The sequence below is a fragment of the Vicugna pacos genome, chromosome 2 (genome assembly GCF_048564905.1).
Source record: "Vicugna pacos chromosome 2, VicPac4, whole genome shotgun sequence".
Lineage (NCBI taxonomy): Eukaryota > Metazoa > Chordata > Mammalia > Artiodactyla > Camelidae > Vicugna > Vicugna pacos.
The window spans coordinates 30,291,770-30,318,317 of record NC_132988.1 but is presented as its reverse complement, the minus strand read 5'-3'; the positions used below and the strand labels follow the sequence as shown (position 1 = coordinate 30,318,317).

Here is a 26,548-nt window from a genome sequence, read left to right as displayed (position 1 = left end):
AATTGTTGCTTTGTGTAGGCCAATTTGTAACTTTAATAATCTTATCATTAGCTCTGAGTACTGTGCTAATTATTCATAGTTGTCCTTCATCTTTTGTATGTATTATTGTATTTATATAGCAGCAGCTGGTGAATGACTGTATCATTAGATAATACCCATATTTTGAAAGGTTAAATTTCCTAGAAACCATTTTCTAGTTTTCATGTGTCCTTGCTTGTGCTCTTTAAAGAGACTGAAAAAGAATGTTCTACAAAATCCTGCCTTGCTCTGCGGTGATGAGGTCAGACAGACCTCCCCATGAGGCTGACTAAAGCTGCCATACAACTGTGGAGTGGCTTTGGAAACTTGGAGACATTTGGGTCTGTTTAGTCACCACCACAGCTCAATCCCATGGCTCCTGTCACCACTTTGGTGAGTTGGTGGTACAATAGACATGTCATCATGATAGGGCCTGAAATGAGGTGAAATGAGGGCAGTCACAGGGCTGTTTTCCTGGTAAAAAGAACAATAAGTTGTTTCTAGTTATTTCATATTATAAGGAATTTCCTAACAGAAAATTCTCCTCCACTAAATAGGATTTTACCTGTACAATACTTTATTGCTTATGAATATCAGAGTCAACTCCAACTGGCATCTGAGAGCTGGAAAATGACATCTGTCCTTACAAGAGAAAGAAGTATTTTTTCCTATATTGGTCAAAAGCCAAGTCGTTAACTGCCAACCAATAAAGGTACAAGGGGTAAAAAGAATTGAGTCTTAATTACCTCCAAAATTCCAGATAGAAAGTGGTACATTCAGTTACACCTGAGGTAGCAGAAAACTCCAAGGGACTAAGTCCTCTGGCCAAACCAAAATTTGGTTTATTTAACTTTCTCTAGAAATGGATCATTGGGCCTTGTACATATGTTTGTTATATAGAGATTTTTCTCAGTATAACCTCAGGTGGATTATAATAAGATATATGTGTATGTGTCTGGTATATTAATCATAAGGCACCAAATTATTCAAATTATTTTCAAAGACACAAATTTTATGTGAGGGTAAAAATATTATCATGTAAAATGCAGAAATGCTTCCTAGCTATGCTGATATTTTATGACAATTGAATACAGAACTTAGCTTAAGAAAATCATAGATTTGTAAATTAAAATGAGATGGAAAAAATGTTGACCAGCTATATAAAAAGGGCAGCAATTCAAGCTGTAGAATCTGGGTTATTTCTTTTTCACTGCCCCAGATTTTGTTTAGAGTCAATGTTAAAAAGTCAGGGTTTTTCCCACACTATAGAGCACTGATAATATTTTCAATCCATTCTCACCTACTGGAGTAGGTATATTACATTATATACCTACTGGAATATAATGTAAATTCTTAAGTGTGCTTTAGTAATTCTTTAGAAATCATTCTTTGGATTTTGCTATTCATAGAGTGGGAGGGAATTGACATATTCCATGTGTTTTTATTAAAGCTAAGATTTTTAAAAAATAAGAAGCACTAGAAAAGTCCAGAGTCACCTCAGATTTTGGTCAGAGGTGGCAGAAGAAGAGTAGAGAAGGGGAGGATGACACAGTGATGGTTGGAGTAGAGGCCATTGCTCAGCACTGCAATGGCAGATTGCTTCGTGGCGTGACACTCAGAGGTTGTTTTTGATTTTAGTTTAGATATGAAAGAAAATTTTACACTGTTTCAGATAAATAGATTGACAACTTATATTTCACAACATAGTATGTGCAAAGCACTTCACACCAATCCCAGGTCATGTTGACTTCACACTGGGGCGCTGGGAGAGGAGGTAACACAATGACATGGAAGGCAGCATGCCCCACACCTGCAAATGCTGTGTTTACGGAGAAGAGATCTGATCCTTTGTTTCTCCCATCCAAGACTATAAATTAATTCCTTCATTTAGTCAACAAATATTTATTGAGCTCAATATTTATTGAGCTATGATAGTCTGGGAAGTAGTCTTTTATGAGTTGTGATATGCCACAGATTAGTATTAATTGTTGTGTTGTGAACTAAGAGAGGAACTTGAAGTACCAACCAATATAAAGGGATCAGAAGTAGCTCAGAACTCTCCCTGAGGCATCCCATGTAACTTGGCAGTGGCTGTGTAGAAATGAAAGGGACATGCGTTTTGCTATCTAAGGTAGTTGCTGCTGGTCAAATTGCCACTGTGTTTTGCATGATGAATAGGCAAAGAATTCCATCTGTAAAGTGCAAGTCTTCAAAACTAAGATACTTTCGTCTTGGAATATAGGCAAAATGGATTTGTCTGTAGAGGGCTTTAATCAGGAAGGACCACAAGGTAGGGGCCTACTTTGAGCATCAAGAGTTTACATGATCAAGAGGGAGGTAAGCTTATGATTCAGAAATTCAGAATCAGCACAACCTAATAATCCTGGACTTAGAGGAGCAGCTGTTTCTCTATGGCTCATTTAAGATGCCTTACAAAACCAGAAGCTCTAGAGCCTGAAGATATAGGAAAATAAACTATAAATGGAGCAACATTTAATAGCAGGGCCCTATAAGTACCATACAAAGGAAGTTTGATTTTTCACTGTCATGTAGGTTTATTTCTATTGAAATATGAATCTGTCACATTTTGCAAAAACCAAAAAGCTCCTAAAATGGGGAAGTTTTCAGAATGTTGTTCTCATGAATCATTCCTTGATATCATAACTAGGTAAGGTGGGGATGGAGTTCTAAGAATGAAGGCATTTACATGATCATTATCATAAAAAAAAAAAAAGTAGAAGTAATGTCATGAGTGAATGCCCGGTAGCTAAAGTATAATCTGAATCAGTAAAAGGCAGGTGCTACTGTCTAGGAAATGATCTAACTGATAGGCTGTTCTGTCGTGAAATAGACACTGATTTACTAGATTTTTGTACTCCTTAACAAACCTGTAAATAGTGGAAGTTGAAAATTTTCAATGGCAATAGCCATAACTGGAGAGGTACTTTTTTCCCCCTGAATGTTAAAACCAATGTAAAATAGTAGCATTGTTTCATTGCTGAATGCCCCTAAATCACCCAGCTATTTCTATTATGAATGATTTAGATACAATTCTATTGCTTTGTAGAGAACAGCTTAGATAAACTCTTGGAATATCTCCAATGTCTATAATTCCCTTGTGAAAAGTACACATAATAGGCAAAAAAAAAAAATTATTTTTTTTTCTATTTTATCTAAGACTATTTCTGCTCAGTGATTCTTTTTCCTTTTTATTCCATTTTTGGAGATATTGAACCACCAAATATGTAACAGAAACAAAAGATGGTTAAAAATCTTTCCTAGATTCCCTACCTAAGGGCTGTAGACTATGGTGGGGATATTCAAGTAGGGGACCAAGTGTGTATTTTCACTACATTGTTTATGTTGTAATAAACAGTGTGATACATATATTTGTATTTTATTTCTTAAGTATATATAAGTACTGAGGAGGCTATTCATTTTAGAACACTACTAGGTTTACAGAAGCTTTTAACATTATATGTTTTCTCAGTCAACTGAACACTAAAAATATAATTATGATAAAATGGAGATTCCTCAAGAATTTTTGACTTTAGAAAGGAATTCTCAAACTTGTCACTGAAAGAACTGAGGTGTTAGATGTGGAAGGACTTCCTCGAGGTTAATTTTTTTCTATTTTTTCCCAAGGACAATATTAGTAAAAGATGCAGCAGGAATATTTTAGGATGTTATTGATGCTATTATGTCTGTTTCCACAAAAATTACATGCCTACATTTAATTATGTAACCCTTAAATAGGGGAAATTATAATTCTATCCATTTGAGAATGTATAATCTTTTTCAAACACATTTAGATATAAGCCATATGTTAAATTGAGTAAATCAGGTGTTGAAATAATATGCTTTACTTTTGAATATATTACCCCAGTATTTTAAAAACTACAAAAAGTCAGTAGCAGCCACAGTATATCAGAATAAATTATCAGGCTCATAGCTCTGCTGGAGGAGGATATTGTTTTGACAGTTGAAATTTGGCAGTTGGTAACCTGATAGATGATGGTTAATGAGATGATACCTATAGTTGGTGAGCAAGGAGCTTGCCTTCAGCATGTCAATATTATCTGTCCTTGCATCCACTGGCACCAGTGCTGGCCAACTGACATGGGACATGGGTTGTCCAGTTGACTCTTTAGTGGCACCCTTAACTCCCCTAGCATAAGTCATCTTTCTTTGGACCATGAGGATTATCCATTGAAGATTATTGGCAGCAATTTTAATCTGCATCCTCTCTTCTTCACCTTGCAATGTTCATTTATTCATTCATACATTGAAAAATATTTATGGTGCTCCAGGAGCTGTGCTAGATGCCAGGATACAATGCTGAGCAAATATCGGCACAATCAAATAATCATGCAATGAATACACAATTACAAAGCAAGATAGGTGCTGTAGGGAAGGATAAGGGTCATGAGGGAGAGGACTCTGAACCCAGATAGGGACTTAGAGAAGGCTGCCCTAAGGAAGTTTGGCTTGAGTAAGCTCTAAAGCTATGCCAACAAAAATAAGTGCTAACTATGTGTGATTATTTAAATACAAAGTAATTAAAATTAAATAAATTTTAAAATTCAGTCTATCATTCACACAAACCACAATCAAGTGCTGAATAGCCACACATGGCTAGTGCCTACCATATTGGACAGTGCAGGTTAGAAGATTCGCATCATTGCTGGTTCTGTTGGATGGCGCTTGAGGAATAGAAATTAAACAGCAGACTGTTAAGCAAAAACATTACAGGTTGAGATAATCTATTACAAAGATTCTGTTAGTTGGGGACGCAGTTTACAAACAGAAAGAAGGCTATTATGGCTGGAGAGAAAAACCTGACAAATGTATAAGATGAAGCTAGAAACATAAGTAGGGTCAAGAGCTTGCAAGGACTTGTAGGCCTTATTAGGGATTCTGGTCTATTCCCTGAGAGTAATGAGAGGTGGATGGGTGGTGGGAGGTGAGGGTCACAGGCTGAAGAGAGCAGAGTTTCAGACAGTTATGGAGAGTGAGATCAGGGAACTGTAGGAGGTTTGCTAGGCAATGTTAAGGAACTCTTTTGAGTTTGGTGATCATGAATTCATAGTGACACCAATCCTCATTGTGTAACTTTCCAAAAAAGCAGCTTGGGTGCAGAAATAAAGATAGAAGGGTAGATGCAGAGCTAGGATTCTGCCAGAAGGGTGTGGGCTAGGGAGTTCAGGGTACTGACAAGAGTGTCATTGAAATGGCAGGCAGGCCATGGGTTTTAGCTGGGCAAGAAACTAGGGCATAAAAGAAGAGAGCTAATGAACTGGTTGAAAGTGAAGGGGGCCAATTGACTGAAAATCCAAATTCAGACACAGAATGATCATAGTGGGAAGGACAAGCTGAAGGAGAGGCTGGTGGAGTTAAAGAGCAGGTTGCCTGAATCAGCGCCTGGTGGGTGGTGCAATTACAGATGATGACAAAATCCAGGGTGTGACCCTAAGAGTGGGTAGCTGAGAGGAGGTTAAGGTCATTAGAAATGAGGAGATTAGGGCCTGGAGTCTAGATTATCATATGGGTCAACCCTAGCTTTTGAAATTTCTGCAAACACTGGCTGGATTTGGTGTTGCCAGGAGCCTTGTTAGTACACCAAAGAGTGAATGAGAGGCTTGGAGATAAAACTTACTAGGAGGGAGAAAGAAGGTGCCATTAGGGGATGTGACACTGACTCAGAGGAGAGGGTTACAAGAGTGTAAGGAGTAAGGGTCTGGAAATGGCAAATGGGAGACAATGAAACACCAACTCCTCCTCCACCTGGTGTGTGAGAACATAAATAACCACCACTTGAGAGGTCCACGGGAGAAGTGGCGTCTGCAGACAAAAGCCAGGTTTTAGTTGAAGCAAGAAAGTGAAGAGACTGTTTAGAGAGGTGGTTGATGATATAGGAGAGTTTGCTGAATATGCAGCATATGGAGGGCATCGTGGGAGGTTTGGACAAGTGAGGTGGAGTGGAGGGCTCATCCAAAGAGCAGGAGGATTGTGCTAGAGGACTGGTGACTATGATGGACGTATATTGTAGTATTAACTGATTAAAAAATAAGTCAACAGGCATGCGTGCGATTACTGGCCCAGTGATTGAGGGGCTTGACTCATTTGGCCTGAGACAGAGGTGTTTCTGTAGGAGTTTCTGCACATGCTCCTACTTGGGATGTTCTTGCGTCAGTAGCTGCAGTTTCAGCCCCTGTACAGCTTAGTGTAGCATTGTTCCCAAAGGCTTCAACTTCAATACCTTCTGGAGTGTTAGTTATTTCAGAGGTTAGGTGTTAAGAATCCCACAGATTGGAGTTAAGGATTCTACGGGAAGTGTTGGACTCTATCACTTGCTGTTCAGGTATAGACATGCATCTCCTAGGAATGCCAACGATTCATTCTCTGAGGATAGAGATAGAGATAGAGATAGAGATATAGTGCTGTGGCTTATTATTAGAACTCAGGGAGTTAGGATTTACCCTGCGTCATTACATACAAGCTTCTCAACCTTTTAAAGTCAACAGCATGTCCTCATAGGTCTCTAATTGCAGATCAGAGGATCTTATATTGAGTATAATCATTGAGCCCTGTAGTTCAAGAACTCTGGTTGCAGCACATCCTCAATTTTTAAATTGTGAAAAGTTGTAGGAGCTGCAAGTTATGTGCTATTTTTAATTTATTTCTAACAAAATATAGCTGGAGATTTTGTCACAAAGTAACAAACACAAATTGGAGAGGTTATTTATTATTTTAATTATGTGACATTATCTTTCCCACTGACAAAAGTGATCAAAATGACTAAAATTGATTCAGTGAAAATGACTAGATTCCCAAAGGTTATAAGTGTTTTTGAAAAACAGCATGAATTTATTAAATTTCTTATATGTTACCCAGAAAGGGTTAGTGAGGTAAATACACAATGGCCCTCTCCTTATGGGTTCAGAATGTGGCTAGAAGTAGACAGAATTCTGGAGATCATTTCATCAGTCCTCTCACTCTCTGGATCAGGAAAGTAACACTTAGGTCAGGTGCAACTGATCATTTTCAGTGACTTTAACCTGGGCTGATAAAATGTCAGGCAACACTTTGATAGTAGCAGGAAATAGACCGAATGATAATAATATGGCAAGCATTAAATTTCCAATATTGCAGAAGTATAGAGTTTTAGACTTTGGACTACTATACCAGTGTCTGGTCTGGTGTTGAAATCCCCTTGACAACAGCTTCACAGAAGGTCACCTGCTGCTCCTTGAACAATTACCCTGATGGGAAGTTGGCTTCTCCCTTAGCAGCCCATTCTATTATGTGGTAGCTGTTAATATTGGAAAGTTCTTACACTGAGTTGGTATTGTTATCCCTATGAATTCCACCCATGGGTTCTGCCCTCTGGAGCCAAGATCTGCAAGTGTTTGCCGACAGCAATTATGTTTGTTCTAATTCTCTTCTTTTCCAGAAAAGACGTCTCTAGTTCTGAGTTACATGTCATGTGTGGGGCAAAGGTGAAGTGAAAGAAAGGGAGAGAAAATAATGTGTTGTGGCTTATTATTAGAACTCAAAGAGTTAGGATTTATTCTGGGTCATCAAATACAAGCTTCTCAATTTTTTTGAGTTAGCAGCATGTCCTCATTAGTCCCTAATTGTAGATCAGAGGATCTTATATCAAATACAACCAATGAACTTTGTAATTCAAGAACTCTGGTTGCAGCATATCTTTAATTTTTAGCTTGTGAAAAGACTAGCTATACTGAAAAGAAATCAAACACTATGAAGTGCAACATGAAGAGGCGATCCAATGAAATAAGAGTGAGACTTTTTACTTATAAAGACTGTGGTCTGCAACACCTAAGTTAGTATCAGAATCTGTAGACTTCATGTTGCAATAAAACACAGTAATACTCAAAATACTATAGAATTATTATAAAAAATAAAATTCTTAATGTTATTTAATTTCATTCTTAAAAGAAAGAAAACGTTTCTTCCCATCTCTTCCAATATTTGTGAAAATTCCAGAAAACAACTGATATGCTAGGATATCCTTAGCTAAGATTTAAATTAGATTTGGGCAAGTTGTATCATTTTCAAATGGTTTGTCGACCATAAAAATATAAATTTACTGTGATTTTAAATTTTAATTTAAATCCTAGAAGGCACTCTTTTCTCTGTTCTCCAGAAAACCTAGTACATGGATGATGCTTATTTAAATATCTGCTAACATAACTGTCCTCATGAATTCAAGATATAAAATTACTTATTTCTAAACAGAGAGGCAGATGAATACACACATGCATCTGGCAGCTGTAACCATAGATATTGATGTTTGTTCAAAAACTGATTTACCTACAGACAGAAGTATTTTTAAAACAGTCTCAGAAACCAGAGACAAGTAGACTTGAAATGGAATTTTGTTACTTACAAATTGCTTTGAGTCTGGTGGGATTTTGAAATTCTGACCATAACTAGATTTGACTCTATGTAAATTTTGCTGTTAAAAGGTTTTACTGTGTATAGGCCTATAGCCATTTAATCGCCTACCCATTACACATCGTTTTGCCTGGTGAGAACTGACAAAAGTGGATTCTGTTTATTAGATTGCCCATGGGAAGGAGTAGATCCAATGAAAACATTTTTGCTAAGTGTTTGCTATTTATTTGCTAGGATGATAGCAATGTTAAACTTGCGGGACGTGTGTATATGCGTGTTAAGATTTAATTTGGTAATTAGGCTGCTTTACACAATGACTGTTCAATTTATTTAGAGGCCTCTATATCGTAGGCATCTTTCCAAATGTTAGAGAGGATATAAAAGATAAATAAGATAAGTTCCTATCCCACATTGTGATTGGTGAAACCAATACCCAAAGAAGTAATTATGGTATAGTATGCCATCTTACAGGATGTATAAAATGTTGTAATATCATAACATATTGGAACATAGTAGAAAATTTCAAATACAAGCTCCATGTTGAGTCATGACTTTGAAGCTATGTACACTAAACCATGCAGAAAATTTAGAAGTTAAAAGAATTGTAAAATGAAATTAGCTGACTCTCTCAGAATCTTTTATTTTCCATGTTTCTTCTTATAAACAAAGTATATTATTTCTTTCTTTCTAGCTTTCTGAACATTAATTTTGCTTAAAATCTTTCTATAAGATCTTTCAGGGAACTTCCTGGAAGAAAAGATAAATTTGAGCTGGGGCTTGAGGAAACGAACATTTTTCTGAGCAGGGAGGAGCTGAATAATAAGCCCAGGCATAGTGACTTGCATGTGTGAAGGCAGAGAGCTGTGATCTGAGTCTGGGGATTGGGAACTGCTGGGCTGCTTATTGGGGTGTGAGAAGGGTGATGGTAGCAGATGCAGTAAGAGAGGCACCAGGCTATTAAGGATCTCAAGGACATCCTTAGGTAGTGGGGAAACAGTGGCGGGCTTTTTGTTTTATTTTTAATTACTTGTAAATAATTTCAAATTTACAGAAAAGTTGTGAGTATAAATAGTACAAGGAACACACATATATGTATATTCATTTATTGTTTATATTTGTCCCATTTGCCTTTTCATTTGAGCTCTCTCCTTCTCATTAGACATACATACATATATGTGTGTGTACACATACACAGACACACATACATAATATGTTTTCCTTTACCACTTGAGAGTAAGTTGAATTATGGCCCTCTTTCTCTCTAAGTACCTCTGTGTGTTCTTCCTAAAAATAGGGATGTTCTCTTCGGTTCTCTTCAGAACAGTTATCAGCTTTAGTAAGTTAAACATTGATATACTTTTTACCTAACCTGGAATTCATATGCCAATTTTGTCTACTGAAGCAGTAACATCTTTTAATAGCATTTTTCTCCTTCCATTACAGGATCCAGTCTAAGATAAAGTATTGCATTTAGTTGTCATGTCCTTTCACTCCTTTAATCTAGAATATTTCTACATCCTTTATTTGCCTTTTGACACTGACATTTTTGAATAATATAGCCCCCTCCTTTTTTTTTTTTTTTAATAGAACAGTCTTTATTTTGGTACAGAGGATTTTACGTGGGGGTGTGTGTGACATATTCAGATCTGAATTTCAGAAAATGACATTCTAGAGGTAATGTTAAGGATGGACCAAAAGGCAAGAGACTGTTGATATGACAAGGAGATAAGAGGCTATTGTTGGCCAAAACTCCCTTCTGGGCAGATAGGGGTGGAGGCTCAGGCCCTGGCCAGGATCCCTGAAAGTTAGGGCAGGCATAGGAACGGAGGGAACGGGATTCAAAATGTTTGACTCCGGAGTAAGGCTGCTTCAGAAAGAAAAGGACAGTCTGAATGCTAAGTCCATGGGAGTTGGTGGAGAGGCAAGCCCCAGATCTAAAACAGTGGGCTTGAATTTCAGATTGTAGCATAGCAGATCACATAATGTGAGAATCCTTCTAAAAAATAACATTAAATGCATAGATGAGCTTGCAATAATGGAAAGTAAATCTCCAAGAACTAAAAATGAACATGGAAGAAAAACCAAAATGCTAGGCATACACTGAATTCTAGCAAACTTGAAGGGAGATTTCTGGTCTTGGTATGACTTAGGAAAACCCACATGGGTGCAAAAAGTTAAGTCTTGAGGGCCAGTGAAGCAGGGAATGGAAAAGAAACCCATACAGAAAGCCAGGATCATTGAGGGTGACACCCTACATAAAAGAAAACAAAAATAAAAACAACTATGGACACTGTGAGGTGATAAGGAAGCTTGCCTGTCTTGGCCTAGGTTTTGGGTAGAGGAAAAAAAAGTCTCATGTAGATTTGGATTGGAATTTACACTGCCTGAGCGGTTTTGGAATCTTTCAGCCTAGAAATCTACATTAAAAAGAAGCCAGTGGTAACACATATTTGCCCAATAGAAGCAAATGAAAAACTGCTTTGGAGAGACATATCTTCAATGGAATCCATGCAAGATTCCTACAGATAATGCCTTGCTGAAGATGAGCTCAGTCAAAAACTATAAAACGCATGTGGAGGAGGAGGGACTCCACTGTGAGTAAGAATCTACAGAGACAATAAAAGAGCAGATTAAAATTCCCAGAAACTTCAGATAATAGAACTACTGACTTAAGACTATAAATAAGCATTTTAAAATGGTTACAGACATAAAAGAATTAATATAAACCATAAGAAAAGAATAAGATACTTGGAGGAAAAATAGGACATTTTGAAAAATGAATAAGATAGAACTTCTAGCAATATAAAAAATACAGTCATTTAATTTAAAAATTAAGTTACATAGAAAATTAGTTACAATAAAAGGAAAATTAGTAGATTGAAAGATAGCAAAAAGATATGTAAAAGAGTAAAAGATATGGAGGAATGAGAAGAATTATTTGGAATACCAAAAAGAGAGAGTAGAGAGAATCAAGGAGACATAATAATGAAAGAAATAATGGCTGAGAATTTTCCAGAATAGGTTAAAGTTACGAATTGTCAGATTCTGAAGGCACAAGGGATCCAAATGGAAAGAAATATACAGCTAGACACATTGTGCAGGAATTACAAGAAAAGAAAACTAAAAGAGAGAAAAGATATTAAAAGTAACCATAGAAAAAAGGCTTTATCTTTAAATATTAATTATACTGCTAGCAACGATAGAAGCCAAAAGACAATAAAATAATGTTTTCAAAATGCTAAGAGAAAATAACTGCCAACTATAAAGTCTTACCCTGATAATCATTAAAGAACACGAGGAATAGAAGAAACATTTCTGGACATGTAAATAACCAACACACATACATATGTATATACACACATGTATACAATCAACTCTTAATGAAAAAATATTTCTGGAGATTACCAAGATGGCAGAGTAGAAGGACACAGTACTCACCCTCTTCCATGAATACAGCAAAAACTACATCTACATACAGAACAAATCACACAGAACACCTACTAAACTTTAACAGAATATCTCTTACAATCAGAAATAGAAGGAAATCCTCACAAAACCAGAACAAGTTTCTACTGTACAACACAGGGGACTATATTCAATATCTTGTAGTAACCTATAATGAAAAAGAATATGAAAAGGAATATATGTATGTATGTGTATGACTGACACATTATGCTGTACACCAGAAATTGACACATTGTAAACTGACTATACTTCAATAAAATAAAATAAAATAAATCTAAAAAAAAAAAAAGAATTTCTAAGGGATGTACTTCAGGAAGAGAAAAATTTTACCCAGAAGATTTAAGTGCAAGAAAGAATGATGAGCGAACAAATTGTTAAATATGTAACAAATAAATATATAATTGAATAAATCACTAAATTACTGGGTCTAATTTCAGGTTAATAAAAAGAAAATTAAAATTTGGGCACCAATTACATGTAAAATGAAGGACAGATGATCAAAGTTAGAGGGATCTTAATAGTGTTTAAAAATAGGTAGAGCAGTTGATTAATTTTAATTTGAGTATAAATATTTTTAAAATTTAAAACTAAGAGAATAGTTGTAAGGCATATACTGTCCAAAACATTACTGATGGGAAGTAGGAAAAAAAACTGTGATTTATCCAAAGAAGGCCAGAAAGAATTTTTTAACAACAACAACAACAACAACAACAACAACAAAAAGGCAAGAAGATCCAAAATAAGAAAAAGAAATAACTCTAAATATATCAGAAATCATAATACATACAAGAGGACTAAATGCTCCAGTTAAAAGATGAGGATTCTCAAGTGGATTGAGGAAAAAAATCACCTTTACATTCTTTATAAGAGGACTATCTAACACTCAAGAGCATAATTTGAAGTAAAAGGACTAAAAGTGGAATAGGCAAATCCTAAACAGCTGTAGTCTCTATATTAACATCAAACAAAATATTTTTTAAGGAATAAAGTATCGTTAGGAATTAAATGATAAAAGGAAGAACACCCAGGACAGTATAACACTTTTTAATTTAAATAGGGCTAATAACATAGCTTTTAAATTATATAACACACAAATTTATAGGATTGTATTGGGAGACACAGGTGTAGAAAGAAATAATATACAAGTTAAATTTGAGATGAGTACCTGTGAAACCTCCAATTAGAGATCTTAAAAGTAGTTAGATATAACTCGTCTGTATCTCTAGAGAGAGGCCAGATTTAAGTCCAAAAATTTGAATGTAGAAGAATGTATTACTCCAGTTCAACAGATTCTGAACTTCTTGAGGAGAAGAATTATATATTCAGTTTTGTAAGGCCCTTGTGTCCATCACAATGCCTTATACAAATAAGTGCTCAATAAATTGAGCATATTCTCATAGATACTAATTTTTTTTAGGATGTACACATTATTAGTTTAGAGATTAATATTTACTGAATGAATACTATGGGGACTATAAGAAAGGTTATAGATATAGTTCTTGCCTTTAGAATATTGTAATTTAGTAGGAGGATTTTTTTTTTTAAATGGTGGGGAGGGTATAGCTCATGGTAGAGTGAGTGCTTAGCTTGTGCATGGTCCTGGATTCAATTCCCAATACCTCTGTTAAAAAATAAATAAATAAAAATAAAGAAACCTAATTGTCCCCCAAAAAATTAAAAAAAAGAAATACCAACCCCACAAAAGGGTTTTAAAGATCCAGTAACTTGAGAAATTAAAGAGAAAATAATCAATCATTCATAATCAAGTTTTAAATGCTGTGGCATTTGGGTGAAAAGAGAAAGTTCACCAGAGATTTGAGATGTTGGAGAAAGCTGTAAATAGCTGAAATTTTAGTTGGTCCTTGAAAAGAGGGCATCTTTGTTTGGAAAAAAAAAGAAGAGGAGAGAACATTTTGGCTTGAGGAGTTAGCATAAACAAAGGTTCAGAGGCAGAAATTATTGTATATGTTTGTGTGACATTAATAATGCTAACTTCACTGCAGTATAAGTGCTGAGTGTAAGTGTAAGACAGAAAGCTGGGTAGATGGTCATATGAAATTATGGAGGATCTTAAACTTGTTAGGGGTATGGGGATTGCTTACTAGGTAATATAGAATCATGGGTTCATAAGGTGGCCTGACATAGTTTTTATAAGCTATTTCTGTGAATAATCTGGAAGTGATGTGTGAGAGGGCTTGAAAAAAGAAGGGAATGGGAAACAGGAAAATCTGTTCAAATGTATGTAAAGTAATCCAGGTATAAACTGATTAGGTTCAGAACTAAGGTAAACAGGAGAATGGAAAAAATGGGGTAAATTTGAGACATTCCAAAAAAATAAAAAGATAAAATTTGGTCTGATTGAGTATAGGCAAGCAAAACTAGAAATATGTCAAAGTTATACCTGGAATAATGATGACATCCTGGATAAACAACGAATGTGAAGAAGAGTCAATAATTCATAAATTCATAGAAATTTAGAGATGGTTAAGGACCTGAGATATTATATCCACAGACCCCTCATTTCAGAGATGATGAAACTAACATCAGAGAGTTAATATAATTAGTTCATGGTCAGCCCAGTAGTTGACTTTGACAAAATGGCTAGAATCCAGGGAGAGATACTCTGTGAGCACTTGGGATTATGCTGCTGGTGGGAAATCATTGTTAGTTGGGTAGAGCTGGGGAGTTGTCTGAAAGGCAATCGGAGACACGGAAGTGGATGTGCTCTTCAAGGAGAGATTGTGTAGGGACAAGAGAAGAGAAACAATGATAAAGTCACAGGGAATCTCCACTCTTAGGAATTCAAACTAGAAGGGAGTTGGGGAAGTAGAGATCAGATGTGAGGACAATCAGAAGTGGCCAGGTCCAGATCCTGTAGTATGCGCCCCTTGTGATGAGTTGTCTTCTGTTATTTTATTTTGCACAAAACTCTGCATCCTGCTGCATTTTTATGTAAACATCACCATATATTCTGCCAATACTTTATCTCATGTTGATTTTCCTCCCATGCATCTTCCTTTTACTTATTTATTAATATTTAATAATATAATAAGCAAACAAGACCTAACATTTCGTATTTGAAACATTGACAATAATCTACCTATGCACTGCTCTTCCATTCCATCTCCCTGACTCACCACACCTAATATAAGCACTATTTTTTGCACTTGTATAGTATTTTATCACTGTATGTATACATATACCTACTAAATGAGTTCTCTAGTTACTTTTTTACTTTAAAGGGGCTATAAATAATCTTAGAACTTGCTAAGATTAATCCATATTTTTGTGTGTAGCTGTAGTCCATTCATTTTCACTGCTTTAGAGTGTTCCATACATGACTGTGCCACACTTTGCTTTCCTGTCAATGGTCATTTAGCCTATTTCCAGAGAGTTTAGTCTACTTTGAATAGTGTTACTATGAACATTCTTGTATATGTCCCCTGTTGTATATTGTAAGGACTTCTTTTGGGTATATATCTACTTATATTGATTTAAAAATCTTTCTGTGATGCATAGCACATTAAAATGGCATTAGGCAAATTTTCTGATTGTGGAAATTCAAGTCTAAAATGAACAACATCTTTTCCTAAGGTGAATAGATTCACCTTGTATAGTGTACACTCTAGATAAGGGATATTTACCAAACGTTTTCTTGGGGAGCAAAATTATAAGCTAGAGTTGGTCACTGATTTTTTTTCCACTGACCCAATTTAATGTCAATGCTATTTTCAGGATACAAAAGGAAAACTGAGGGCCAGAGGCAAGGAAGAGAGGTAACAGTTAACTGAAGCTTAGCACTGCTTGGCAGCGAGTCCAGGAAAATTCACCTTCATCTCATTTGAGGGTCCTCTTACCCTCCCTAGCAGCCCTCCTTGTGTGAGGGGGAACAATATGAACAAAAAGAACCAAGGGAAAGGGCTCTGTCAGATTTGTTCACTCAGAATCAGTTGATAGTCTGCCAAGAAAAGTTTCTCATCCTCAAGAGGTTCTGAGGATAAAATTCTCATCTCTTTGTGAACATACAAGAAAGAACTCTTCTCTGGTTGAGGATCCTGTGTGTGTGTGCGCGCACGCACACACAAGCACAGATAGACGTGCAAAGGAAAAGTGAACACTGGACAGACACAAACGCTATCCTGCACTCTCTTTATTATTGTCTTCTATTTTTTCTGTGTTAACAAATATATCTTCACTTAAATAGGAATTGTTGCTATACCCTAAATAGCAATTACCTTGTGGCTCAAATTTCCCACTTATTTGTACTTGGAGTAATCATACCTTGAAAATCTATGCACATTTTTTAGTCAAACCTAATTTCCTGCTTTGACTAAGCCTCTTGACCTTTGTGCCCAATGACAATTTATCCCGTTTTACACCAACTCACAAGGTGTCACAATGGAAAGGAAAAAGTGGTTATCTGGTTATGTATGGATGCAGAAATGGAGGGGCTAATGAAGCAGCAGCGTGATATGAGCCATACTGCCTTACAGTGGGGTCTTCTTTGACAGGAACTTAGGGAAGAATCTTATGGCCTCTAATTTCTAGACATTTGCTGTACTCCTATTCTTTTCTTCTTGGAAAATAGTTTTTTTTTAAAAGTTAAATAGTATACAAATGGCATGAGTTAAGGTGGAACCCAGTGCCAATGCATTACCAATTATTCCAAGCCCACACACAAAACATGTATGAAGTATTGTTTCTGAATCACAATGTGCATTCTACAAGGAGATACTTAAATCAAGATGGAAACAATAGAGGCTTCTTCCTTCTTTGGACAGTACTTAAGTCATGACAAGGAACTATAGCTCTTTTTCTTACTGTATCAAATAAGGATGCATCTCCCAATTTGTTTACCAACCCCATCAAAGGGGCTGGATGTAAATTGCATCCAATTAAGGTCTGTGCTTACAAGTACATTCCTATAGAGTGAATATTATTTGGAAATTCTTTATGTAACCCCTATTCAGAATTTATCTAAATATATTGTTAATATTCAAGGTTTTTAGACTCAGCCCCATAAAATAATATCATTGCATGTTTACTCATCTCCAGTTTAAAAAAAAAAAAGAAAGAAAGAAAGAAAAAATTTGACTAGGGCTATTTAGAGTAGAAAAGGTGAATTCCTCTTGCAGAAAGAGCATTAACTGGAGCATTCTGATTCTTGTGGAGAATTAGTGCAGCAATTTTTTACAGATAAAAGAACCTCTTATCTTATGAAGAGCTGCATTAATTACAGCCTGAAATTCTGCTTCACGCATCCTCTTTCAGAGCCAAGGATAGAACAGAAAAGATGTGTGCTGTTGGAAGTCTGTAATCCCTTTTTCTTTTTCTTCATGTAAAATAGCTTTTCTGAAAGGTAAATAGTACACAAATGCCATGAGTTTAGGTGGAACAGAGTGCCAAAGCAATACTAATTATTCCAACAACAGCAGTAGCTATAACTTTAAAGGCAAAAAACAAATTCCAATGTTATGAATAACTTTGCTGATCATAATAAAAGAAGATGAAATTTAATGTCAGTAGCAGTATGAGTGTAGGAGGTAATTCTATTTCATTTTCTTTTCAGGCAAAACAGAAACAGAACATGGTGATACAAGCAAGTGAAAAAACCCAGGTAATAAAGAGTATGATGTATCTTCGATCTATATTGAGGCCAAAAGCTTTGGATTTAGAGCTATGAAAGGCAGTATCATTTTCTAGAATCTATGTTAAGACCTATAGTTCTTATCTCCTCCTGTTTCCCTTATTGGGTGATGGTGATCAGCCAAGTAAATGGATATACAGGAGGGAAGTGAGAGTAATATATTGAGCAGATTTTCTCTATGACAGCTGTATTATTGTACATGAAAAGTTTACCAATACCTCTTCGTGTTTACTTTGCACCTCTTCATGACCTTTGTCCCCTTTCCTATTTAGCACAAACTCTTGCCCAGGCCTTGTCCGATGATTGATTTAAGTCCAGCTTTGTGTGCATGGAAGCCTGCCATATAGTGGTGTTGCCTACATGCTCAGGGGTAGGGAAAAAAATTCTTTCCTCATTTATCTATGCATCTATAAAGGAAGCCAGGATATTCTTTTTTATTATTAAAGTATAGTTCATTTACAATGTTGTGTCAGCTTCAGGTGTACAGAAAAGTGATTCAGTTTATATATATGTATACATATATGTTCTTTCTCAGATTCTTTTCCATTATAGGTTATTACAAGATATTGAATATAGTTCCCTGTGCTCTACAGTAGCTCCTTGTTGTGTATCTGTTTTACATATAGTAGTGTGTATTTGCTAATCCCAAACTCCTAATTTATCCCTCCCCCCAGGAGCCAAGATACACTTATGCATTGTTACTATAGGCCATGTTCTCCATACCACATCTGGAAAAGGGAAACAGGTCCAATGGAATCCTCAGGAGATAAGAAGGAATTTAAAGTAGCAGTAGACAAGTCTAGTTCTATCAGTGAAAACTCAAATTACAATCCTATTACTGTTCTGTAAAAGTCCCAGATAAATAAACATGTTGAGTCTGTTAAGATAACAGCTCAGTATGGAATTGAGAGCCATCAAAGTAAAGCCCGGTGCCTTTTGATGCTCAGAATGGGTTCACAACTTACAAATGATGTTGCCTGGTGTCACAAAAAGAACCCCACAAACCTAGGTTTGAATTTCAGATCTGTCATTGACTTGCTGGTGACCTTGGCCAAGTGACCTTCAGCTTCTCAGTACTTGTCCACAACAGGGAAAAATGGCACTTGGCTTGCAAAGCTGTTGGTAAGGACAGACAAATTGTATAAAGTGTTTAGAACAGTGCCTGGCCCATATGGGCTCAAAACTAAGTTGCTTTTGTTGTTATTGTTATTAATCATCTCGGCATACTGCTTTCCCACCAGATGCCTCTATTCTAATGAACATAAAAACCCTATTGAACCTGAAATAATAAAATAATAAAATGCCTCAAATTCAGAGACCACTTTTTGATCCAAAGTACTCAAAATCCTCCTGTCTATTCCTCCTCTGATTAGTTCTGTAGAGGAAAGGAGTACTTTCATGAGGACCTCTGAGAACAGGTGCAGGGGTGGGGGTAGGACAGGATATCACTGCCTGGCCACTTTCTGGCTGTACTGATTTCACCAGCCAATCCAGGCTAAATCAAGGAACAAAATGACACCAGAGGGAAGCTGAGCAGACTCTTCACCTCTTAGATAACCAAGGATGTCTTAGAGGATCCCATCCACTACACAAAATGCAAATCGAGTCACCTGAAAAAATAAATAAAGAATTTGGAAAATGAGCAATTTACACAAAAGCTAAGATTTGAAGCAAAGATGTGGATTTCTCTCAAATATCATTTTTAAAAATTTTGTCCAGAATTAGCCCAGTCATTGCTTCTGTTCTCAGCTTTTCTCAAGCTGTCAAAAGAGAGCCAAACTTAGTTCCCTCAGGTTTCTTGCTGGCTGCAAAATGATACGAGGCCCTGCATCTCCTCCCTGGTGTTTCAGTCCTTTCTGTGTGCGATTGCTTCATCCACCACCTGCCTCACGCCAACTCTCTGCCTACTATTTTCTTCTCTGTCTCTCCTTCCTGTGTGGCCACTTGGCCAGCTTGCCAGCAGTGAATTGGCCGGGAGCAGTGGGCTGTCACGTGACGGAATCCCAGCCGCTGGGAAGCACCCACGTCTGAGTTTTCCATGACGCACCTGCTGCCGTCACATTGGCTCCCAAGTAAATAAATGGTCAAATCTTTTCCAAAAGTGGTTTTGACAAAGAGTAGCTTAAATTGCCAAAGATGTTGACAAATGGGCTGCTATCTGAGTCAAGCAACCCATTTGAACAAGAACAGATAAGGCCCACCCCTTTATCCTCTTGCCTTTTTACATTGATATTCCCGTCGAGACAAAGGGAAAGAGGAAAAGGAAACAAAGGCAGATCTTTAGCTCTGACTGACCCAGAGTTGATTAGGATGCTGATCTGTGTGGCAGGTTTCTAGGTTCTCACCCAACTTCTTGGCTGCTATTCAAAGGATTTAACAGTGCGCTTTGTAAATAGTGGTGTACAAAGCCGGTCTAAAAATAGTACATTTCCAGGGTCTGAATTGGGTGAGTGAAATGAGTGGCAACGGCTGTATTGTACAAGGCAGATTACAAGCAAGTTACTCGATGGTACTTGATATGCAGGGTTATTCACATGCTTCATCTGGTTTGGTTAAGTAATGCAAACATATTTACCAACGTGCATGATCGTTTTGTTTATTTGTGCTCTGGAGAGCTTGTTTGTGTGTTTATGACCGACAAATGTACATGCTCTATTTTCTGACAATCAAACAAAGCTCTCCCAATGAGGTAAATAGCTGAGTTAAATGGTGGAGCCGACACTCCTGAGAATCGCTGATGTGACACTCTGGTGGTTGTTAATGACAGGTTTCCTGCTGCGCTTGCTGCCCTAAAGGATTTTTTGCTGAAGGTGGGAATCAACAAGAGGCTCTGCAGTTGAGGTGGGGGGGAGGGGTTGCTACGAGGTCTGGCTGAAATCTCTCTAGAAACCCTGTGCATGAAAGCTTGCGCCTCACTAGTAATTTTTCACTGAGGGAGCTACTGTGTTGTTTTTGCTCGCCCTTGCCCCTGCGGCTGGGTTGTTGTGTGGGTCGGCGGAGACTAGAACAGTTGTTGGCGTCGCCGATTGTGACTGTTGAAGGCAGGTCACTGGTAACTTTCACAGAAGACTCTGGCTCAGGGAGAATTCCAAAGGAGCATTAAATAAGAACATTATTTTCTGAAACAAAGTTGCTGGGAATGTGTTTTTCAGTCATTGGAAAGCAAGAGACACCCCTTCTATTTTCAGCTGTAAGTGGTGGTTGTTCCTATATATTTTGTGGAGAGAAATGTCCTCATACCAAAACACAATATAATTATTTCCTACATAAGTAATTGTCTTTTAGGCAGTTTGGAGACTCTCTCATTTAATACAATGTGAAAACTCTCAGGTAAAGCCTTCAGTTGTTCTGGCAGGTCCATTTCCTCTTAGAAGATGGAAACTTGAAGGGGTTGGACCAGGGAAATACATAAAAGAGGATTTAAAAAAAAAAAAACAGTCTGTCACTTTAGGAGAAACATTTCTCCTACCCAAATTTCATGCTTTTAACTTGATACAGTCTTAGGTAAATTGGGTTTGACAGTCTGGGAGTGTACATTTTGACACTCCTTTCTCCTTTACTTATGTATGACTTTGGGAAAGGTACAAAAACTCTTTGATGCTCCAGCTTCCTCATTCATAAAACAGTGAGAAGAATACCCACTTCATTATGAGGACTAAATTAGGTAATGTAAGTAAAGCACTTGGCCCATGGTAATAAATGGGAGTCAATTAGACAGCATTCCTGGACATACCCTCTCACCTGCCTAATATCCTAGTTTCCCTCAAAATAGGTATTATCTCATAGGCCTAGTACTGTGTAGATGTCAGATTCCTTTTGATAATTACCACTATTATTATCCTGGTTGTTGAAGAATGAACAGTCCAGAGAACATTAAATCAGAATTTCCTGTCATTTCCCTCTTTATAATCAGCAACATGAAAATAGGGGTTAATTTCTCTTTGGAGCAGTCTTGGAAGATAACATAATTCATGAGCTGGGCCATTCTGGAATTTCCTCAGTCTGACTTTTATTTCTTATGCTAAGGAATTATAATTTTTTCTAATAAGGTAGATAATTTGCTTACATCCATAAAGAGTCAGAAAAACAACATAGATTTCACCTCTCGTTTGAGACTGAATCTTTGCAACAAATGAATGATTATAACTGAATAGACTTTGGTGGGAGGCGCACTCTCAGGCATGAGCAAAGCGAGCTCAGAAAGAGCCTGATATAGTAGTTATGGAGAAATGAAGAGCCAAATAACATCCTAAAGGTCATGGTCACAGCAAAGACATTTATCCACCATGCTTGTAAAGTTAAGAAGGCTGTATGAGGTAGCTCTATAAATGGGAGGATCAAACTGTGTAAAATAAAATGTAGATGGTACCTTGCTAGTATACTCTCAAGATTGGCTTTCAGTATCTGGGCTACAGTGTTCTAAACTTACTCTACTGAGAAGGATCACTTGATGTTTAGTGATCATTATCCAAAGTTAACTAAGTTCCTATAAACAAAATCTCAGCCAAATATATGTAAATATTGGAATTGAACTTTTTATAAAATTTTCACATCATTATACTTAAAAATCATGTCAAAAGGCAGAGGATTTTGAAAATTGTCCAAGTTTCATTTTCACTGGCCAAATTGAAATGATTCCTCTGTTTTCTTTTCAGAGAGGCACAATCTTGCCTCTAAGGGGCTTCTCTTCTCAAAGGGATGAAATGTACAAACACAGCAACTGAAAGAATGCCACTATCTCTTTCAATTCATTTGAGATTTGTTTTGCTTTTCTGTTTTGTTGCAAGCCTATCTACTAATGTGCTGACTGTATTCTAGGCATTGAGAGGGATTAAAAGCTGTCACTGTGCTCATGGATCTTGTTGAGAGAGAAATGACTTTCATCTGAAAACCACTCAAGACAGTGTCCATAAGTGCCCAATTGAATTTAATCAGCTGCTAACATAATGGCAGAGATCACCAAGGCTGTGGATGGTTAACACCACGGAGGCTAGTGTGGCAGAGAAGTGGAATTTAGTAAAGGTAGATGGCGGGGGCGGGGTGGCTGTTACAGGCTGAATTATGTCTCCTTCAATTCATGTGTTGAAGATCTAACCTGAGAATGTGATTGTATTTGGATATAGGTCCTTTAAAGAGGTAATTAAGTTAAAATGAGATCATTAGGATAGGCCCTAATCCAATATGACTTGTGTCTTTCTAAGAAGAGATTAGGGGACACACACACACACACACAGAGGAGAGATCATGTGAAGACACGAGGAGAAGATGGCCATCTGCAAGCCCTGAGGAGAGGTCTTAGAGGAAATCAACTCTGCTGACACCTTGATTTCAGACTTCTGACATCCAGAAGCACAAGAAAATAAGTTTCTATTGTGAGCCACCCTGTCTGTGGTTATAGGAACCCATGTAGACTAATACAGTGAAGGCTGAGAGAGATTTGTTTAGGTACAGAAAAGGGCTCAAGTGGGTGCCACACTTCTCTGTCTCCTGTTTTTAAACATCAAATTCTTATTTGCATTTTATTTTCCTTCTTTGTGTCCTTGTCCTACTATTAGATGTAGAAGTTAGAAGATGATGGGGAGAAGGGAGATGGAAAAGGGATTGGGGAAGGGAGAAGTGGAAATCTTTAACACCAGACTAGTGTTTTACTAGAGATCATCAGATATGGAAAAGCCACAAAAAGCAGCAACTATAAAGGCAGTGAGCAGTTTTAAAACTAAGGGATGGCATTACAAATAAGGAACCATAGAGTGTTTAACAAGATTATCGAAAATCTGAAATTTATCTGGACTTGATAAGGAGGCCTTTATTGTTCACTTGAGACCTCTTGATAAACTCAGCCTCTCTCTTCTAAAGATAAATTCCAATATTATCATTATAGTTTTGACTTATTTGATATTTATAACACCCCAGGGTTGCCTTCCTACCACATTATATTTGCCCTGTTGAAATATATTTTTTTACAATGGATATAAATGATGTAAATGTAATATGGAAACATTTATATCAATAGCAAAGACATGGCTGGGCTACTTAGTCAAACAGGACATGTCACTCAGGTGATTCTCATTACCCATTAAATATTTCCCAGGGAATCAAGGGCTTTCAGTTGGTCAAGAAACATCATAGGGACAAATATACCAGTATGTGAAGATAAAATGCTGCCTCAAATCTAAGCTGCTAATCTAGGAAGACCCTGAAATTCATCTAATATATTCTACCACTCAGACATAATTTGTTTTCAGTGGTGATGTCAATAGATTTATGCTTAAATGGCCATATGCATGTTGTGGTTCTTAAGGAAAGAGCTTATGTTTGGTCTAAGATCCTGTGAGAACTTTAAGTCTCAGTAGTGAATTTAGAGAAATTGTTACAGAATCCAAACTCATTCTGCTCGCTGCACGACAAGCCAATAAATTGGGAGATGAGGTATTAGGGCAAAGAGTAACGACCCTATTTGGAAAGTAGACAGACAGAGAAGATGGCAAACTAATGTCCTGGAGAACCATCTTCCCCAAGTCAGAATTCAAGCTCATTTTATACTAAAAAGTAGGGAGGGGTGTGGTTGTTTGTTGCAAACTTCTTGGTGTCGAAATTCTTTGTTCTTGCAGCTGTCCACCTAGGTCAGGTCAGGATGTTCCTCTAAACCTCCAAAAAGATGAATGTTATTTTCGGTTCTGCAACTTCTTATGTCTATATGAATGGAAAAGTGTTATACCTTTATAGGTCAGAGTCTGGAGAATGGTCTGTCCTGTATATTTCAGGCTACAGGCAACATTCTTTTACAAGAGGTGCAGAACCAGCAGGACTAAGCACAGGAAACAGAGCACAGGGTTAGAGCTAAAGGAACAGATTTAATATGGAGTCAGATTTGTTCTTCCCTGTTACAAAATGTTTCTTTCACTACAATTTTGCAAGTTGTACTGGGGAGTTGGCAGGAAATAGAATTACTGAGGAAGATTTTTATACTCTGACTTAAACTATTAGGAGCACATTTAGAGTGGAGAATATTTCTCCCTTCAGAACTCTTTTTTGTTCTACAGAGAAACAAAAGGCCTGGGTGCCTTCAGAGGACCCTTCTGGTGAAGGCCTGAGGCCTTCGCATAAGAAGTTCCTGCCTTGGGCAGCTTACAGCCTCGGGGGGTCATGCCAGGCCCTGTGTCAACCTGCAGCTCTGCTTTGCATGCTCACCGTTGTTGACCCTTTGGTCCGGATTCATGTTCTCCATTCATGGAGAGCCTTGATCTGGATGCTTTGACCTTCAGTTTCTGGGCTGAAGTGCCACTTTAATCAGCTTCCTATACTCACAGGACAGTATTCTTTACTCTCATGCCCAGTCCTTAGTTCCAGGATCCCAGGCTGAGCCTCTGGTTTCCCAGGAGAAAAGGGTGATCATGTAAAACATCTTGAGTGCTTTTCTTCGTATCTTTGTCAGTATTAAAATGCTTGGGAAACATGTATTGCATGAATGAAAGAAAAAGAGAAAAGAAAGAAAGGAGGGAGGAAGGGGAAGGGAAGGAAGCAAGGCAGAAAGGAAGAAAGAAGGAAGGAATAAATGTCTTTTTGCAAAGTTGCTGCACTTGCAAACGTGGTCTGTAGCAGTAGGAAAAAGCCAGCTAATTTTCTGCAGCAATTCTATTCTTAGTATTCTCTTTGACCATTAGCCCTAACCATTCCCTCCTAACCTACCCACTTCTGTAGAGAACACTTTTCTCCATAGAAGGATTTTTCCTGCCATCATATCACCAGAAATGAGATTTTCCAAGGGTAGGCAGACATGTTTCACAGAACACAGCAAGAAGCCAAATTTAGGAAGACAAGGAAAGTCTAAAAAGTACATAGCCTGCCCTATTTATCCTAGTGGTGTTATTATTGCCAGATACTGTGTTAATCCTAATTTCTTCCATTTCAGTTATCATAAGGTCCTACATGCCCCAAAATATCTGAGTAGTTTTCCTCAACTCTTCTCTTAGATTCATCATATCTGGTATCAGAGGAAGGGAGAAGAAAAGTAACACCCCCATTATGTGACAGATTCTGGGCTAGGTACCTGTGGAAAATGTATGTTAGAATGTCCACCCAGCCTGTAAAGATCCCCTCAGTATACTGCTCACCACAGGGTGAGTCCCTTCAGCTGTGTTTACACTCTCTAAGTCTACACTCCACGGTCCCAGCCACCACCCAGTCATGGCCACAGCGAACTCCTGTCATAAGGTAAAGAACCAGACTCTATTGTAAGACATCAGATTTGGAGTTATGGATTCCTTCTACCTCTGTGTTGGTGTCTTGAAAAGTGATATATAAACTCAAAAGCTATGAACAGTCACATTCTGTCAGCTCTGTTGGCTTGGAGGAGAGAGAGCCAACCCTCATAAAAAGGATTAAAAACAGATAAGGAGAAGCTACAATGCATTTCTTTTGGTAACTTTTTATTTTGGGGTTACAGCCTTATTATAAGCCTTCTTGACTCTAAGAATGATGGAATGTCACCATAACCTTACAATTAATTTTGTCTCAGTCTCTCTTACTTTTTTCTTTAAATCAGCTCGGGTTGGTTTCTGTTACCTGGAATGAAAGGAATGCTAACTAATAATGCCATGGGCATGCTCTACATTTATTTAACATGATTTCACAACAGATCTGCGAGGTATTTCCTATCTCTATTTTACCAATGAGGGAGCAGGAATTAATAACTAAATTGCCTAAGCTTTATGTCTCATAAATTTCAGGGATGGCATTTGAACCCAGGTTTTGTAGCATCTAAAACCTTAACTTTTCCCACTGAGCCCCGTCCCTTGGAAGGTGCTCTGACTGCTGGGAGAATCTCCCCCCACGGCCTCAGAGAGACACTAAAGTTTTGTAATTCTTGAGGTAACAAAGATTCCAGGGATCACAGTCACCCCCTGGCTACTGATTCCCTGGCAGGACACCAATTTCTACCTGTTCTGTCTGCCCCTCCCCATTGGGAACACAGACTGTGGGTTTTTCTAAGGCTGG

General features: G+C 37.4%; 1 long non-coding RNA gene across 1 annotated transcript in view; it reads left to right on the top strand.

The window, feature by feature from the left end:
- The window catches only part of LOC140685659 (uncharacterized), a 197,251-nt gene that overhangs the window by 87,458 nt on the left and 83,245 nt on the right, over positions 1 to 26,548 (top strand). Inside the window, exon 2 of the long non-coding RNA XR_012058920.1 lies at positions 17,474 to 17,521. This is a non-coding gene — a long non-coding RNA (uncharacterized lncRNA). The remainder of the gene's footprint in view (positions 1 to 17,473; positions 17,522 to 26,548) is intronic.